This window comes from Balaenoptera acutorostrata, chromosome 3 (assembly GCF_949987535.1).
Source record: "Balaenoptera acutorostrata chromosome 3, mBalAcu1.1, whole genome shotgun sequence".
Taxonomy (NCBI): domain Eukaryota; kingdom Metazoa; phylum Chordata; class Mammalia; order Artiodactyla; family Balaenopteridae; genus Balaenoptera; species Balaenoptera acutorostrata.
In genome coordinates, this window is record NC_080066.1 from 148,200,742 (window position 1) to 148,216,203 (window position 15,462).

The 15,462-nt window shown below is 39.9% G+C and overlaps 1 protein-coding gene and 1 non-coding gene across 8 annotated transcripts in view; both read left to right on the plus strand.

The window, feature by feature from the left end:
• The window catches only part of EXD2 (exonuclease 3'-5' domain containing 2), a 99,202-nt gene that overhangs the window by 18,262 nt on the left and 65,478 nt on the right, over window positions 1-15,462 (plus strand). The gene's annotated exons all lie outside the window — the stretch shown is intronic.
• Window positions 1,309-1,381, plus strand: TRNAW-CCA (transfer RNA tryptophan (anticodon CCA)). Its single transcript has one exon. It is a non-coding gene; the product is annotated as a tRNA-Trp (tRNA).

Sequence of the window (15,462 nt, forward strand, 5' to 3'; positions counted from 1 at the left end):
TATATGTCTTTGAAGATTTTCTACCTGGTTGGACTATCAGTTGCCTAGAGAGATATGTTAAAATCTTCAATTAAGACTATGGAATTGTCCATTTCCCTTTTAAAATTTATTTTATTTATTTATTTTTGGCTGCATTGGGTCTTTGTTGCTGTGCACGGGCTTTCTCTAGTTGTGGTGAGCGGGAGCTACTCTTTGTTGCGGTGCGCGGGTTTCTCACTGCAGTGGCTTCTCGTTGCAGAGCACAGGCTCTACGCGCGAGGGCTTCAGTAGTTGTGGCACAAGGGCTCAGCAGTTGTGGCTCGCGGGCTCTAGAGTGCAGGCTCAGTAGTTGTGGTGCATGGGTTAGTTGCTCTGCGGCATGTGGGATCTTCCCAGACCAGGGATCAAACCCATATCCCCTGCGTTGGCAGGTGGATTCTTAACCACTGCGCCACCAGGGAAGTCCCCTCCCTTTTAATTCTGTTAATTTTTGTTTCATATATTTGGAAGCTCTGTTATTAGGCATATACACATTTATAATTGTTATGACTTCCAATATATTGACCCTTTTGTTATTACAAAATGCCCTCTTCTATCTCCTGTAGTACTTTTTATCTTAAAATCTGTTTTATCTGATATTAACACAGCCACTCCACTTTCTTACACTTACTGTTTGCATGTCTTTTTCTATCTATTTACTTTCAAACTATCTGTCTTTATATTTTTAAGTGTATATTTTATAGGTAGTAAATAGTGTAGTTTGCCTTTTTTTTTTAGTTTTATTTATTTATTTATTTATGGCTGCATTGGGTCTCTGTTTCTGCGCGAGGGCTTTCTCCAGTTGCGGCAAGCGGGGGCCACTCCTCATCGCGGTGCGCGGGCCTCTCACTATCGCGGCCTCTCTTGTTGTGGAGCACAGGCTCCAGACGCACAGGCTCAGTAATTGTGGCCCACGGGCCCAGTTGCTCCGCGGCATGTGGGATCCTCCCAGACCAGGGCTCAAACCCGTGTCCCCTGCACTGGCAGGCAGACCCTCAACCACTGCGCCACCAGGGAAGACCCGTAGTTTGCCTTTTTATGAAGCAATTCTGCCTGTCAGTTGAAGTGTTTAACACATCAGCATTTAATGTAATTATTAACATGTTTGGATTTTGGCCTTCTATTTTATCATTTGTTTTCTATTTGTCTCCTCTGATTTTTTGTGCCTCTTTTTTTCCTTTTTGTCTTCTTTTTAACTATTTAAATATTTTTAAATTTAATTTTAATTTATCTATTGACTTTTTAGCTATACCTCTTTACATTACATTTTTAATAGTTGTTCTAGGGACTTCCCTGGTGGTCCAGTGGGTAAGACTCCATGCTCCCAATGCAGGGGGCCCAGGTTCGATCCCTGGTCAGGGAACTAGATCCCACATGCCTTAACTAAAAGATCCCACATGCCACAACGAAGATCCCATGTGCCACAACTAAGACCTGGCACAGCCAAATAAATAAATGAATAAAATAAACATATTTAGGGGCTTCCCTGGTGGTGCAGTGGTTAAGAATCCGCCTGCCAATGCAGGGGACATGGGTTTGAGCCCTGGTCCAGGAAGATCCCACATGCCGCAGAGCAACTAAGCCCCTGCGCCACAACTACTGAGCCTGTGCTCTAGAGTCAGCGAGCCACAACTACTGAAGCCTGTGCGCCTAGAGCCCGAGCTCTGCAACAAGAGAAGCCCCCGCAATGAGAAGCTCGCGCACCGCAACGAAGAGCAGCCCCCGCTCGCCACAACTAGAGAAAGCCCGCACGCAGCAATGAAGACCCAATGCAGCCAAAAATAAATAAATTTAAAAAAATAAAAATAAAAATAAAATTTTAAAATAAACATATTTTTAAAAAGTTGTTCTAGGTATTTCTTTTTTTTAAGAAATTTTTAATTTTTATTTATTTATTTTTTAAATATTTATTTTGTTGTGCTGTGTCTTAGCTGTGGGAGACAGGCTCCTTAGTTGTGGTATGCAAACTCTTAGTCGCAGCAGGCATGTGGGATCTGGTTACCTGAGCAGGGATCAAACCCAGGCCCCCTGCATCGGGAGTGCGGAGTCTTAACTCCACCAGTCTTAACACTGCACCACCAGGGAAGTCCCTGTTCTAGGTATTTCTCTTTACATCCTTAACTTTTTTAAAAAATTAATTAATTAATTAATTTTTATTTATTTTTAGTTTTGACTGCATTGTGTCTTCATTGCTGCATGTGGGCTTTCCCTAGTTGCAGCGAACGGGGGCTACTCTTCGCTGTGGTGCGCGGGCTTCTCATTGCAGTGGCTTCTCTTGTTGCGGAGCACGGGCTCTAGGCATGCGGGCTTCAGTAGTTGTGGCATGCTGGCTCAGTAGTTGAGGCTCACAGACTCTAGAACGCAGGCTCAGTAGTTGTGGCGCACGGGCTTCATTGCTCCACGGCATGTGGGATCTTCCTAGACCAGGGCTCGAACCTGTGTCCCCTTGCATTGGCAGGCAGATTCTTAACCACTGTGCCACCAGGGAAACCCTACATCCTTAACTTTTCCCAGTCTACTTAGTTAATATTTTACCACTTTACATAGAATGTAGAAGACTTGCAAGTCTACAGATCAATTTTCTATTCCCCATTCTTTATGCTATAGTTACCTTATATATTACAGCTACAAATGTTATAAACCCAAGAAAATTTTTGCTTTAAACAGTCATACGATTTTGTTTTTGTTTTTGTTTTTTAATTATGAGTGGGAAAAAAATCTCTTGTTTATTTACCCAGATATATAACATTTCTGATGCCCCTCATTCCTCCTAAAGAGCTGATTTTACGCCAGGTATCATTTCTTTTTAGTCCAAAGAATTTCCTTTAGTATTTCTTGTAGTACAGTCTTGCTGGTGATAGAGTCTTAAAACTTTTTTTTTTAATCTTAGAGTTTTTATTTTGCCTTCATTCTTTTTTTTTTTAAATAAATTTATTTATTTATTTATTTTTGACTGCCTTGGGTCTTCGTTGCTGTGCGCGGGCTTTCTCTAGTTGCGGCGAGCGGGGGCTACTCTGCGTTGTGGTGCACAGGCTTCTCATTGCAGTGGCTTCTCTTGTTGCGGAGCACGGGCTCTAGGCATGCGGGCTTCAGTAGTTGTGGCACGCGGGTTCAGTAGTTGTGGCTCGCGGGCTCTAGAGCACAGGCTCAGTAGTTGTGGCACATGGGCTTAGTTGCTCCGCGGCATGTGGGATCTTCCCGGACCAGGGCTCGAACCCGTGTCCCCTGCATTGGCAGGCGGATTCTTAACCACTGCACCACAAGGGAAGTCCTATTTTGCCTTCATTCTTAAGGAGGTTCTCCCTAGGTATAGAATTATGGGTTGTCAGTGTCTTCTTTTAGCACTTAAAAGATGTCAGTCCACTGTCTTCTGTCCTTCATTGTTTCTGGTGAAAATTAGTAGTTTTTTGATTCATTATTCTCTTGTATGTAATGAGTCATTTTTATCTTGCTGTTTTCAGGACATGCTCTTTTTCTGGTTTTCAGCAGTTTGAATATACTATGCCTAGGCATGGTTTTCTTTGAATTTACACAGCTTGGGATTTACTGAAATCTTTGGGCTTGTAGATGTATGTCCATCCACAAATTTGGGAAATTTTTGATCATTGTATCTTCAAATATTGTTTTCTGTCTCTTTTTCTCTCTCTCCTCTCCTTCTGAGACTCCAGTTTAATATACATTAGATTTTTTTTTATGTTTTCTGTGACCTCTGAAGCTCTGTTCATTTTCTTTCCAATGATTTTTCATTTCTGTTTTTCATATTGGATCATTCCTATTAACCTGTCTTCAAGTTAAACTGACTCTTTGGTCAGCTCTACTCTGTTGTTACTTTTATCCAGTGAATTTTTTTTTATAAATTTATTTATTTTTGGCTGTGTTGGGTCTTTGTTGCTGTGCGTGGGCTTTCTCTAGTTGCAGTGAGCAGGGGCTACTTTTTGTTGTGGTGCGTGGCCTTCTCATTGCAGTGGCTTCTCTTGTTCCAGAGCATGGGCTCTAGGTGTGCGGGCTTCAGTAGTTGTGGGACATGGGCTCAGTAGTTGTGGCTCGCGGGTTCTAGAGCGCAGGCTCAGTAGCTGTGGCACACGGGCTTAGTTGCTCCACAGCATTACAGTGAATTTTTTATTTCAGAAATTTTTTTTTTAGTTCTGAAATTTCCATTTGGCTCTTTTCTATCATTTCAATTTGTCTGCTGAGATGTCCTATCCTTCTATACATTATGGACATTTTTCCTTTATATCATTTAAAATGGCTATAATATCTGGCTTAAAATCTTTGCTAATTGCAGCAACTATATCATATTGGTATCCCTCTCTGTTGATTGTCTTTTCTCTTGAGAAGAAGATGTAATACATCATCTTATTTCCTCATATGTCAAGTAATTTTGAATTCTATCTAGTCTCTATTAGATGTCTGATAATTATTTTTTTTTAAAGAGTGTCAGTTTTGTTGTGGTGGTGGTTGTTTGTTTTAGCATGCCATTAGGGATGATTCAGACTGCAAACTGTTTTCGGGCTGCAGCACAAATTTCAGTTCAGTTGTTTTATCTTTGGTGGGGCTGCTTGCAGTCTGCCCTGAAAATATGCAATTCAGCGGTTTACCAGAAGTTGAACAGTGTTTAAACACAAATTATGTGGCTCCCTCTGCCTAGTTCACTCTTTTTTTGGATTCTCCTCTCACTGTCCAGCAGTTGTGGGTCCCTCCAACTCTCTCCTCTGGTTTTTCAGAAAGACTGTGAATTTTCTATCAGTGTTTTAGCACTCTAAGTAACTCTGGATGAAGCCTGCCTTCAGGTTAAAGACTACTATAAAAGATAGAAAATTCATCCCATGCTATTGCTATCTTGTAGGTGTTGACCTCCTGTCAGAATCTGTCTGCTTTTTTTTTCACTCCCAGTGCCTTCAGAGAGTTGGCTTGTGGTGTATTTTGTCTAGAGTCCACATCTAGTCCAGTACAGGAGCTTACTAGGATATACCATAAGTGGAACTCCAGTAACATTTCAGATTACAGAAAACTTGTGAAGGTAGATTAAAGAGTTCCTATACAGGGCTTCCCTGGTGGCGCAGTGGTTGAGAATCTGCCTGCCAACGCAGGAGACACGGGTTCGTGCCCTGGTCTGGGAAGATCCCACATGCCGCGGAGCAACTGGGCCCGTGAGCCGCAATTACTGAGCCTGCGCGTCTGGAGCCTGTGCTCCGCAACAAGAGAGGCCGCGATAGTGAGAGGCCCGCGCACCGCGATGAAGAGTGGCACCCGCTTGCCACAACTAGAGAAAGCCCTCGCACAGAAACGAAGACCCAACACAGCCATAAATAAATTAAAAAAAAAAAAAAAAAAAAAGAGTTCCTATACACCCCATACCCAATTTCCCCTGTTATTAACATCTTATCTTAGTACAGTACATTTGTCATAATTAATGAACCAATATCATTACATTATTATTAAAATCCATACATCAGATTACCTTTGTGTTCCAGGATCTCATCAGGGGATCCACTTTACGTTCAGTTGACATGTCTTCTTACGTTCTTCTTGGTTGTGACAGTTTCTCAGACTTTTCATTGTTTTTGATGACCTTGGCAGTTTCGAAGATAATACTGGTCAAGTATTCTGTAGAACGTCACTCAACTGGGATTTGTTTGATGTTTATCTCATGATTAGACTGGGGTTATATGTTTTTGGGAGAAAGGCCACAGAGGTAAAGTGCATTTTCATCAAATTATATCAAGGGTATTATATGGACTGAATTGTGTCATCCCCTGTCCCCTCTCCCCAAATTCATATGTTGAAGCCCTAAGCCCCAATTTGACTGTTTTTGGAGATAGGGCCTATAGGAGGTAATTAAGGTTAAAAGAAGTAATAATGGAGGGGCCCTGATCCAGTAGGATTAGTGCCCTTTTAAGAAGAGTTACCAGAGAGCTCTCTCTCTCCATCATGTGAGGACACAGTGAGAAGGTGGCCATATACAAGTCAGGAAAAGAGGTCTCAGCAGAAACAGAATTGTCTGGCACAGCCTTCAGAACTGTGAGAAAATAGATTTCTGTTCTTTAAACCATCCAGTCTAAGCTGTCTTGTTATGGCAGCCCTAGTTTATTTAGGCAGGTATGTACTGTCAGCATGACTTACTGCCTTGATAACCTGGCTGAGGTAGCGTTTGTCAAGTTTCAACACTGTAAAGTGACTCTTTTTTCCTCCTCGTTCCTTGCTGTACTCTTTGGAAGGAAGTCCACACATTGTCTCTTCACTCACACTGTCTTTGACCTCTGCTACTTCAGGATCCCAACATCTCCACTGCAATCAGGGAACCCATCTCAACTATAACTTCTCCCTTCGTGAAACCTGTCTACAGAAAACAGTCACCAAATAGTTTACAAGGATACTGGTGCCCGTTCACTAATGTATTTCTCAATGCTTTAGAGAAGGGAGTGTCCTCTGGGATTTCTCAGATGAGACAGTGAGGGGGTGGCAGTTCATACATGATAGGTCCACTCCAACATTTCTATCTCCTTAAGCCTTTGGATTCCTTCTAAGTATGCCAGGAAGGTTTTGCATCTCAACTTTATTGAATATAGGCCACTACTAAAATGAAGTTTCAGTCAACCAACTGTTAAGAGTCATTTCCAGCTGCACAGATAACACATGAAATCTAGAACTGTGATGAGTGCCCACATCAACAATTCAACCAAATCTAATATTACATTCTGTCTTCTTTGTTTATTTCCTTCTTGGAAAGGAAGAATCCATTCTTCCACATATTCTCCAAGTTTCTGCAAATATAAATCAGCAAAGTATTGCAATATTAAGTACAAGTCATTTCTTCCCAGTCAGACCGTGGAAAATGTTGCAGTCTGACCCTGGTTATGGATCTAGAGCAGTGGTCCTCAACTGGGGATGATTTTTCCTCCAAGGGTATATTTGGAAATGTCTGGAAATATTTTTGGTTGTCACAACTCAGGCTGGGGAAGCTGCTACTGGATCTAGTGGATAGAGGTCAAGAATGCTGCTAAATATCTTACAATGCACAGGACATCTCCTCACAACAAAGAATTATCCACAGCCTTTGAGAAACCCTGATCTACAGCTAACAATGAGTGGTTGGAGTGAAACTTGGGGAAAATAGACATCCTGCAGATGATATAATTACAGGACTTTTAAGCAAGGGATGAAGGGCTGTTTCTACTGGAGAGATTTGGGCATTCTAGAATCTTAACTTTGTTTGTGTTCCTAATGTCCCCATTCCAAGTTTCAGTGTCATACCCTTCCCAAACAATGCTCCATCTTTCACTAGAGTCTTGGCAAGGCTATGAAATCAACTTCTGTTGAAATTCTGAAACCTGCACAATTAAATTTTATGTTTGACTTAGCCTTCAGGTACAAAAAACTAAGGGGTTCTTTTAGGGCTGCCATAGAAGCTTTTGTCGTGCCTTGAACTGAATGTTTAATGACTTGAACTTTTCATTTCTTTATGTAAGTTCTTCAGTGCGTGCAAATAAAGTCACTCCCAACCTACAGTTGTTATAGTCACCATTACCATCAGTCAAATATGGCTCCAAAGCATTTGCGTTAGTGGGCACTTCAACACAAATGACTAAACGTGATAAACTGATTATTTATGATGTCACTGCATCTCATTTCCTGTTGATGAGTTGCTCAACATTGAGTTTGAATTTAAGGATACGACCAAATCAACCCGAAATCCTATATCTGAAAGTCTGTTTCTTAGAACCACTCTTAGACTATTTTCTGTATTAGTCAGGATTCAATAAAGAAACAGAAACTGCAGCAGTTATCTGAGGAAATTAACACAAAGAGTTATTAGAGCTATCACAGGTGTTGGAGAATTGAAAAGGGAAAGTGAAACAGAGAAAGTAGTAACTGCAAGCAGTAGATGGAGAAATAAAAGGTCAAGGTTGGGGTTATTGGGACCAAGCACTTGAAGGAAGGGTCTTAGAGAGGTGGAATCCAGACCCTGAGGAGAACATGCTGCCTTGTACTGACCTTATACTGGTACCTCAGTGGCTCAGGGGAAGGACCTGAGTCCCGAGGTCTGTCAGGACTCAGACCGCTCAGGAGGGTGGCTGGCTGGCTGGTACTGGTATCTCTGAGGAATGTGATAAGCCTCCTTCTGGGAATATGGAAAGGAGTCCAAAGCTGGAACCAACCGCTGCTGCTGGCACGAAGAACTGTTGCCTGGGTAACACGGATAGAAACAGGAAGTGAACAGGAAGGAGCAAGTCCTTTCTCCCTTATTTCTGTCTCTGATCTCCCACTATTGGCAGAACCTCACGGAGAGCCAGGCTGGCAAAGGAAATATGTGAATTGCAGAGACCTAGCCCAGCACCAAAAGAGAGAGCAGAGGTGGGAGGGTTTGAAGCTGAGGAACAATTTCTTTACAATCAGCATAGTTAGACAACCATTATTGGATTTCACACAAAAAGATGAGGGAGAGGAAGGAGCCTAGAACATTTCACAGGTTTCTAGTATTAGTAACCAAATGAATAGTGGAGAAAGAGGTAGAATATATGTGGAGTGGGGAGTAGAGAGGAGGTAGCTTGTAGTGAGTGAAAAAATCTGTTGGGATTGATACATTTAGTTTGAGAAACCTGGTGTCTAATATAGGATAATTCAAAGTGTAGTCTCTGGATTAGCTAGTATGCAATTTTTAAAAATTGTGGCAAAATACGCAAGATAAAATTTATCATTTTAATCATGTTTTAAATTGTGGCAGGTAAATAAATATATAAAATTTACCATTTTAACCATTTTTAAGTGTACAGTTCTGTGGCATTAGTTATATTACACTCATATTGCTTTGCGACTGTCATCACTATCTATCTCCAGAACTTTTTCATCATCCTAAACTGAAACTCTGTACCATTAAACAATGACTCCCCATTCCTCCTTCCCCCAGCCCCTGGCCACCACTATGAATTTGACTGTTCTATCTATTTCATATAAGTGAAATCATACATTATTTGTCCTTTTGTGTTAGGCTTATTCACTTAGCATGATGTATTCAAGGTTCATCCATGTTGTAGCATGTATTATAATTTAATTCCTTTTTAAGGCTGAATAATATTCCATTTTTGGTACATACCACCATTTTGTGCAGTCTGTTTTTATCAATCCTCAACAAGATAAAAGCTTGTGCCAAAGTGTAAACTACCTATGTCAGCAAGCACCATGTTAAGTTCCCTTCACATTTTTGTTGGAAGATTTTTCAGTGAAGGAAGCAGAATGCTGATTTACATTCCATAGCAAGGTCATTTGCTCACTTCTCCCCAGTATTTTGAGTAGCATTGGTAAAATAAGTATTTAGAGACAGCTTTGGACTGGAGATTTGGGAATCAACATCTGTAAAAGAAAAAAGTCCAAACTAGGACCAAGATGCAATTTTTGCATAATGTAATTTACAGCCTCTTTCCAGGAAGAAATTAGAATTTCTTTTTTTTTTAAATAAATTTTATTTATTTATTTATTTATTTTTGGCTACGTTGGGTCTTTGTTGCTGCGCGCGGGCTTTCTCTAGCTGTGGAGAGCGGGGGCTACTCTTCGTTGCGGTGCGCAAGCTTCTCATTGTGGTGGCTTCTCTCGTTGCAGAGCACGGGCTCTAGGCACGCAGGCTTCAGTAGTTGTGGCTCACGGGCTCAGTAGTTGTGGCTCGTGGGCTCTAGAGCACAGGCTCAGTAGTTGTGGCACACGGGCTTAGTTGCTCTGTGGCATGTGGGATCTTCCCAGACCAGGGCTCGAACCGGTGTCCCCTGCATTGGCAGGCGGATTCTTAACCACTGCGCCACCAGGGAAGCCCCTAGAATTTCTGATTAAATGTCACAACTAATGGGATTATAACTTCTGAGAAACCAGTTATGCACCCACTCACCCTTCAGTTAAGAGTAATAGTTAAGAGTATAGTGACTTTTACCAAATATACTTTTCTTTTTTGTATCTAGTCTAAAATGATTTTCTAACCAGTCTCTTCCTCTCAGATATCCCTACCAAAAGTAAATCTTTGAATTTGACTTCTTAAAGGATAATAGTTTTTAAAAAATCATGATAGGTGCAGATATGAAATGAATGTGTCAAAGATTTAATTTAACTCATTAATTAATGAGGGAATTGGAAAAGATGTTACAATCAGTTCAAAGGAAAATCCAAAGACCAGACAAGTATCTAAGCCCATGGGAAATGTTGAAACCAATTTTCTTAATAGATGCAAAGCTTGCTTATTGGAGGGTGTGGGGGGCAGGGAGGTCAATAGAAGCTTCACCTAACAAATTTATTTGCAAATCTAAAGACAATAATTATTTGCATTACTATTAGTTTTTTTTTACAAATTAGCTTATATCTCTTCAGTTTTGTACAACAGTTCAAAGTCAGTAAAAGGCATAAATCCCATAGAATCTGATAAGTGGCAAGAGTATATTTAAAACAATGCATAGTTTCCAATTTCCCAGTAATCTTTTGGTCCATTTAAAAGTATTTCACACTTTCTCCTATATCCTACTACAGAGCTTCTTCCTTATTGCAAGAAATTTTGAAAAATTTTTAATGAATTTAAAATTTTTTAATGAAATTTTAAATGAAATTTTGATATATGCTTATATCAAAATTATCTGAAAATTTTTCTTCAACACTTGGTTCTAACATTGGTTGCTGATGTGGGAGAGTAATGCAGGAGTCTCGAAAGAAGTGATTTTCACTGAATTCTCATATTTTTAGCATGGCACCCCTATCCTTAACTAGATAAGGTAACCTCTACCCTCTCCAGGGAATCAATCCTAAACCTTCTGCAGGGGCCCGTAGGGGAGTGACTTGGGAGCTAGGGAGGAGCTGGTGGTCTGCTTCCAAAGTAGACTTTTAACCAATTATTGTGCTTTTAGTCCCACCTTTTACCTGCTTCTTGAGGTACCTGGTGCTGCCAATTCTAGAGTCTTTTGGTGGTTCTCTGGGACAAAGCAGGCTTGCTCTTAGCCTGTCCTTTGACAGAAGATGTGTCGGCTAAGTCAGTTCCCACCATCCCTCTGCTTTCCGGCTTCCAAAATGTTAGTGATTTTATGTCCTGTTCTGTGAGAGACTGACTATACAAATGGACAAATAGCCATACCACGTATGGCAACAGAACACTGACCCCTAACCTCCGCGGCAACCAGCCTCTGGGGCAATCAGCCCAGAAGTGTCAGTGAGTCAGCTTCCTTGTATCTTGCCTCCGCTTCCAACACAGGACCAAACAGAGAAAGCCAAAACTATCACAGAAGAAGCCTGGCTTCCATTTAGCCTATCCCCAGCTTCCTCGTGACAATGAACTCCATTCAGAGAATATCTAAAGCCTTCCCTTGTTTTCACTATAAAGATTTCCCACTTCTCTGCGGGCCTTTGAGTCTTTGCCAAACACAAGTGATGGTGACTGACTCCCTGCCACAGCAAGTTCTGAGTAAATAGCTTCTGTTTTTTCTCATTTGGGTGGACTTCATCTTTTTCTGTATCGTTTTACCTTGAAGCTTTGTGTTTTCCCATTTTTTAAGAGGGATTTCAGGAGGAAGTGGACTTATATGTGGCTCAGTGCATCACCTTTAACTGGTGTTCTCTTTCTGTGCTCTTTTCTCTGTGACCTTGAGGCCAGAGTCTACACTTTTCCCCCAGCTCCAGAAAGCCCAAAATAACCTTTGTCTTTTCGTCTTGCAAACCTGGATGCAAAATTCAACACCTATTCAAATTCCTCCAAAGAATCTACCGGAACAAAAGCATTAGAGAATAATATAGACTTAATGGAAACCTACCTAGGAGGGAGAGAAGATGAAGTTGCATAACACGCACCCCCCCGACCCCGCATAAAGAACTTATACTCACATCCCCGAACACTTTAAACACTTTCTCTCCCAAAGTGTCTCCTCCGAGGTATCTTTCTCCCAGGAAGATTCAGCCTTTCAGCCTCTCAGCCCCTATTGTTAGATGAACTTGTCTCACTGGGGGATGTATGTGTCTCACCCTCACTCTAAGGAGGCTTCATGAATTTCTTCTAAATGAATTCAGGCATCTTTCCCAAGAGGTAGTCTCATTTCAGCTCCTTAAGAGAAAAAAAAAGTTCTGATTCTCTAAACCACCAAAAAAGGATACCTTTTCTCACTTGCTGACAAATACTCTTTTTGTGTTTCCAACTAGCTTGTAAGCTTCTTGAGTGCATAGCTACATATTTTTATAATCTGTATAGTACCTAATAATATTACAAAAGTTTATAGATGTGATCAGTAGGCAGAAAGGAGCAATAGAATTTCAATGGAAGGAAATAGGATATTCAGAAAGAGCCTATTTAGTGGTTCCTCTAAGTTTTGACCTTTATCTTCAAGACACTAAACAAATCCAGTAAAGGGTATCCACCTTTATTGTACATGTACTGGGCACTGTATTCAGCAGGTTTAAGTTGACCTGTGTGGCATGCATTCATTATTAGTATCTTTCATTTCCTGTATCACTTAGGGATTGGGTTCTATAGCTAGTAACAAAGACTTGACTGCATGGCATAAAAAAATTAATTTATTTTCTCATGTAAAAGAAGTTCAGAGGTAGGTAGTTCAGGGTTAGTACAGACTACAGAGGGAATCAGGGGTACAGGCTTCTTCCACCTTTCCACTTCACCTTTCTAGGTACCTGGCTTCCATCTTCAAGGTGCCACTGCAGTGGCAGAGGGCTGTGGAGTGCCAGCCATCAGGTCCTAGTCTCAGCAAGAAAGAAGTAGAAGGGTAATGACAAAAAGGCAAAAAAAAAAAAAAACCCACCAAAAAATCCCCCCTTTTTAGTAACTTTACCCAAAGTCCAATGCAAAAACTTGTTTATACCTCATTGGCCAGAACATAGTCACGTGGCCACCATAATTATTCACAATGGAGACAGAAAAATGTATTTTTTAGTGCATTTAATACCCTGACTTCTGTTACTAAGTAGAGAGGAGAATGGATATTGGGTAGGCCACTAGCACTTCTGCCACAGTTCCTCTTAAATTTTCTGTACATGATGTCCTAATGCTTGGCATTAAGTTGTCCTTGGAATCAATAAATAAATGAATAAACCATTTTTAGATAAATCAAGCAGTTCACAGCATGATCTCTCTCTCTCTCTTTTTTTTTTTGTAATTAATTGACTTTATTTCTAGAGCAGATTTAGGTTCAGAGAAAATTCTAACATAAAGCACGAGTTCCCATATGCCTTCCCCCCAACCCTCCCCCCACCCCCTTGCCACACACGCACAGTTTCTCTATTAACATCGTCCACTGGTGTGGTATGTTTGTTACAATTGATGAACCAATACTGATACATTATTACTAACTAAAGTCTATAGTTTAGGATTTTCTCCTTGTGTTGCACAGTTCTATGGGTTTTAATACATGCATAATGTCATGTATCCACCATTACAGTATCATACAGAATAGATTCACTGGCCTAAAAACCCTCTGTGCTCCACCTATACACCCCTCTCTTCCTCCCCAGGAACCTCTGGCAACCACTGATCTTTTTACTGTTATCATAGTTTTGCCTTTTCCAGAATATAATGTAGTTGGAATCACACAGTATGTACCCTTCTCAGACTGGCTTCTTTCACTTAGCAATATGCATTTAAGGTTCCTCCACATCTTCTTATGGGTTGATAACTAATTTCTTTTTATCACTGAATAATATTCCACTGTATGAATGTAATACAGTTTTGTTATCTATTCACCTATTGAAGAATGTCTTGGTTGCTTTCAATTTATGACTAAAGCTGCTATAAACATTTGTGTGCAAGTTTTTGTGTGGATTAAGTTTTCAACTCATTTGTGTAAATACCTAGGAGCATGATTGCTGGACTGTATGGCAAAACTATGTTTAGCTTTGTTAAGAAAGTGACAAAGTATCTTCAGAAGTGGCTGTACCATTTTGCATTCCAGCCAGCAATGAATGAGAGTTCCTGTTGCTCCATATCCTTGTCAGCACTTGGCATTGTAGTGTTTGGATTTTAGCCATTCTAACAGAATTTAGAGAATCAATGAAATACTGATATCTCATTATTGTTTTAATTTACAATTCCCTAATAACATACAATGTTGAATATCTTTTCACATGCTTATTTTGGATATCATATAACTTCTTTGAAAGGTCTATTCAGATCTTTTGCTCACTTTTTAATTGGGTTGTTGAGTTTCAGAAGTTCTCTCTGTATTCTGTATAACAGTCCTTTATTAGATATGTGTTTTGCAGATATTTCCTCCAAGTCTGTGGCTTGTCTCTTCATTCACTTGTCTAATAAATTTTTGGCATAAAGTCGTTCATTATATTTTCTAATTTCTTATATCTCTGCTGTATTTTGTTATGTTCCCCCTTCTAATCCTAGTATTATTTATTTGTTGTTATTTCTCTTCTATCTGGATCAATCTCACAGAACTTTTTTCATTAGTGTTTTCAAAGATCTAACCTTAGTTTTGTTGGCCATATGAATAGCATCTTTTTCTATTTTATTAATTTATTCTCTGATTTTTGTTATTCTCTTCCTTCTAGTATTTTGGATTTATTCTTTTGTTTTTTCTAATGTATTAGCTGATCACTTATGTAATTGATTTTTAGTCTTTCTTATTTTCTAGTGTAAAAAGCATATAAGGTTATCAATTTACATGTATCCTATAAATTTTCATATATGTATAGTATTTATTATTACTTCTCAAATCTAATATTATAAATTTCCATTGGGATTTCTTTTCTGAGCTTTAAATTACTAAGATTTTTTTTAAAAAATTCTCCAAATATATGGAGCTTTAAAAACAATCATTTTATTATTGATTTCTAACTTAATTGTAATGTGGTCAGAAAATGAGATCCGTATGATAGCATTTTTATTTCAGTATGTAGAAAGTTGCTCAATGGTCTAAATCAAAATTAATTTTCTTAAATCTTTGTTTTTAAAGTATGTGTGTGCTCAAAATACTGGGTGCAGAGTTCTATACATGTTCCTTAGTAAATGTTAATTAATGGTGTTGGAGACAATCCTGCAATCACTGGTGAGTCTTGGATGTCTTTTCATATTTAAGAGTGCTATAGGCTGAATGTTTTGTGTCTCTTCAAAATTCATATGTTGAAAACTAACTCCCAACATAATGGTATCAGGAGGCAGAGGCCTTTGAGAAGTGATTAGGTCATGAGGGTGGAGCCCTCATGAGTGAGATTAGTGCCTTATAAAAGAGGCCCAAGAGGACTTCCCTGGTGGTCCAGTGATTAAGACTGCATCCTTCCAATGCAGGGGATGCAGGTTCAATCCCTGGTTGGGGAACTCAGATCTCACATGCTGCGTGGTGTGGCAAAAAAAGAAAAAAAAGAAAGCCCAAGAGAGCTCCCTACCCTTGGTTAAGTGAGGACACAGTGAAAAGACAGCTGTCTATAAACCAGGAAGTAGGCACTCACCAGACAATAAATCTGTCAGCACCT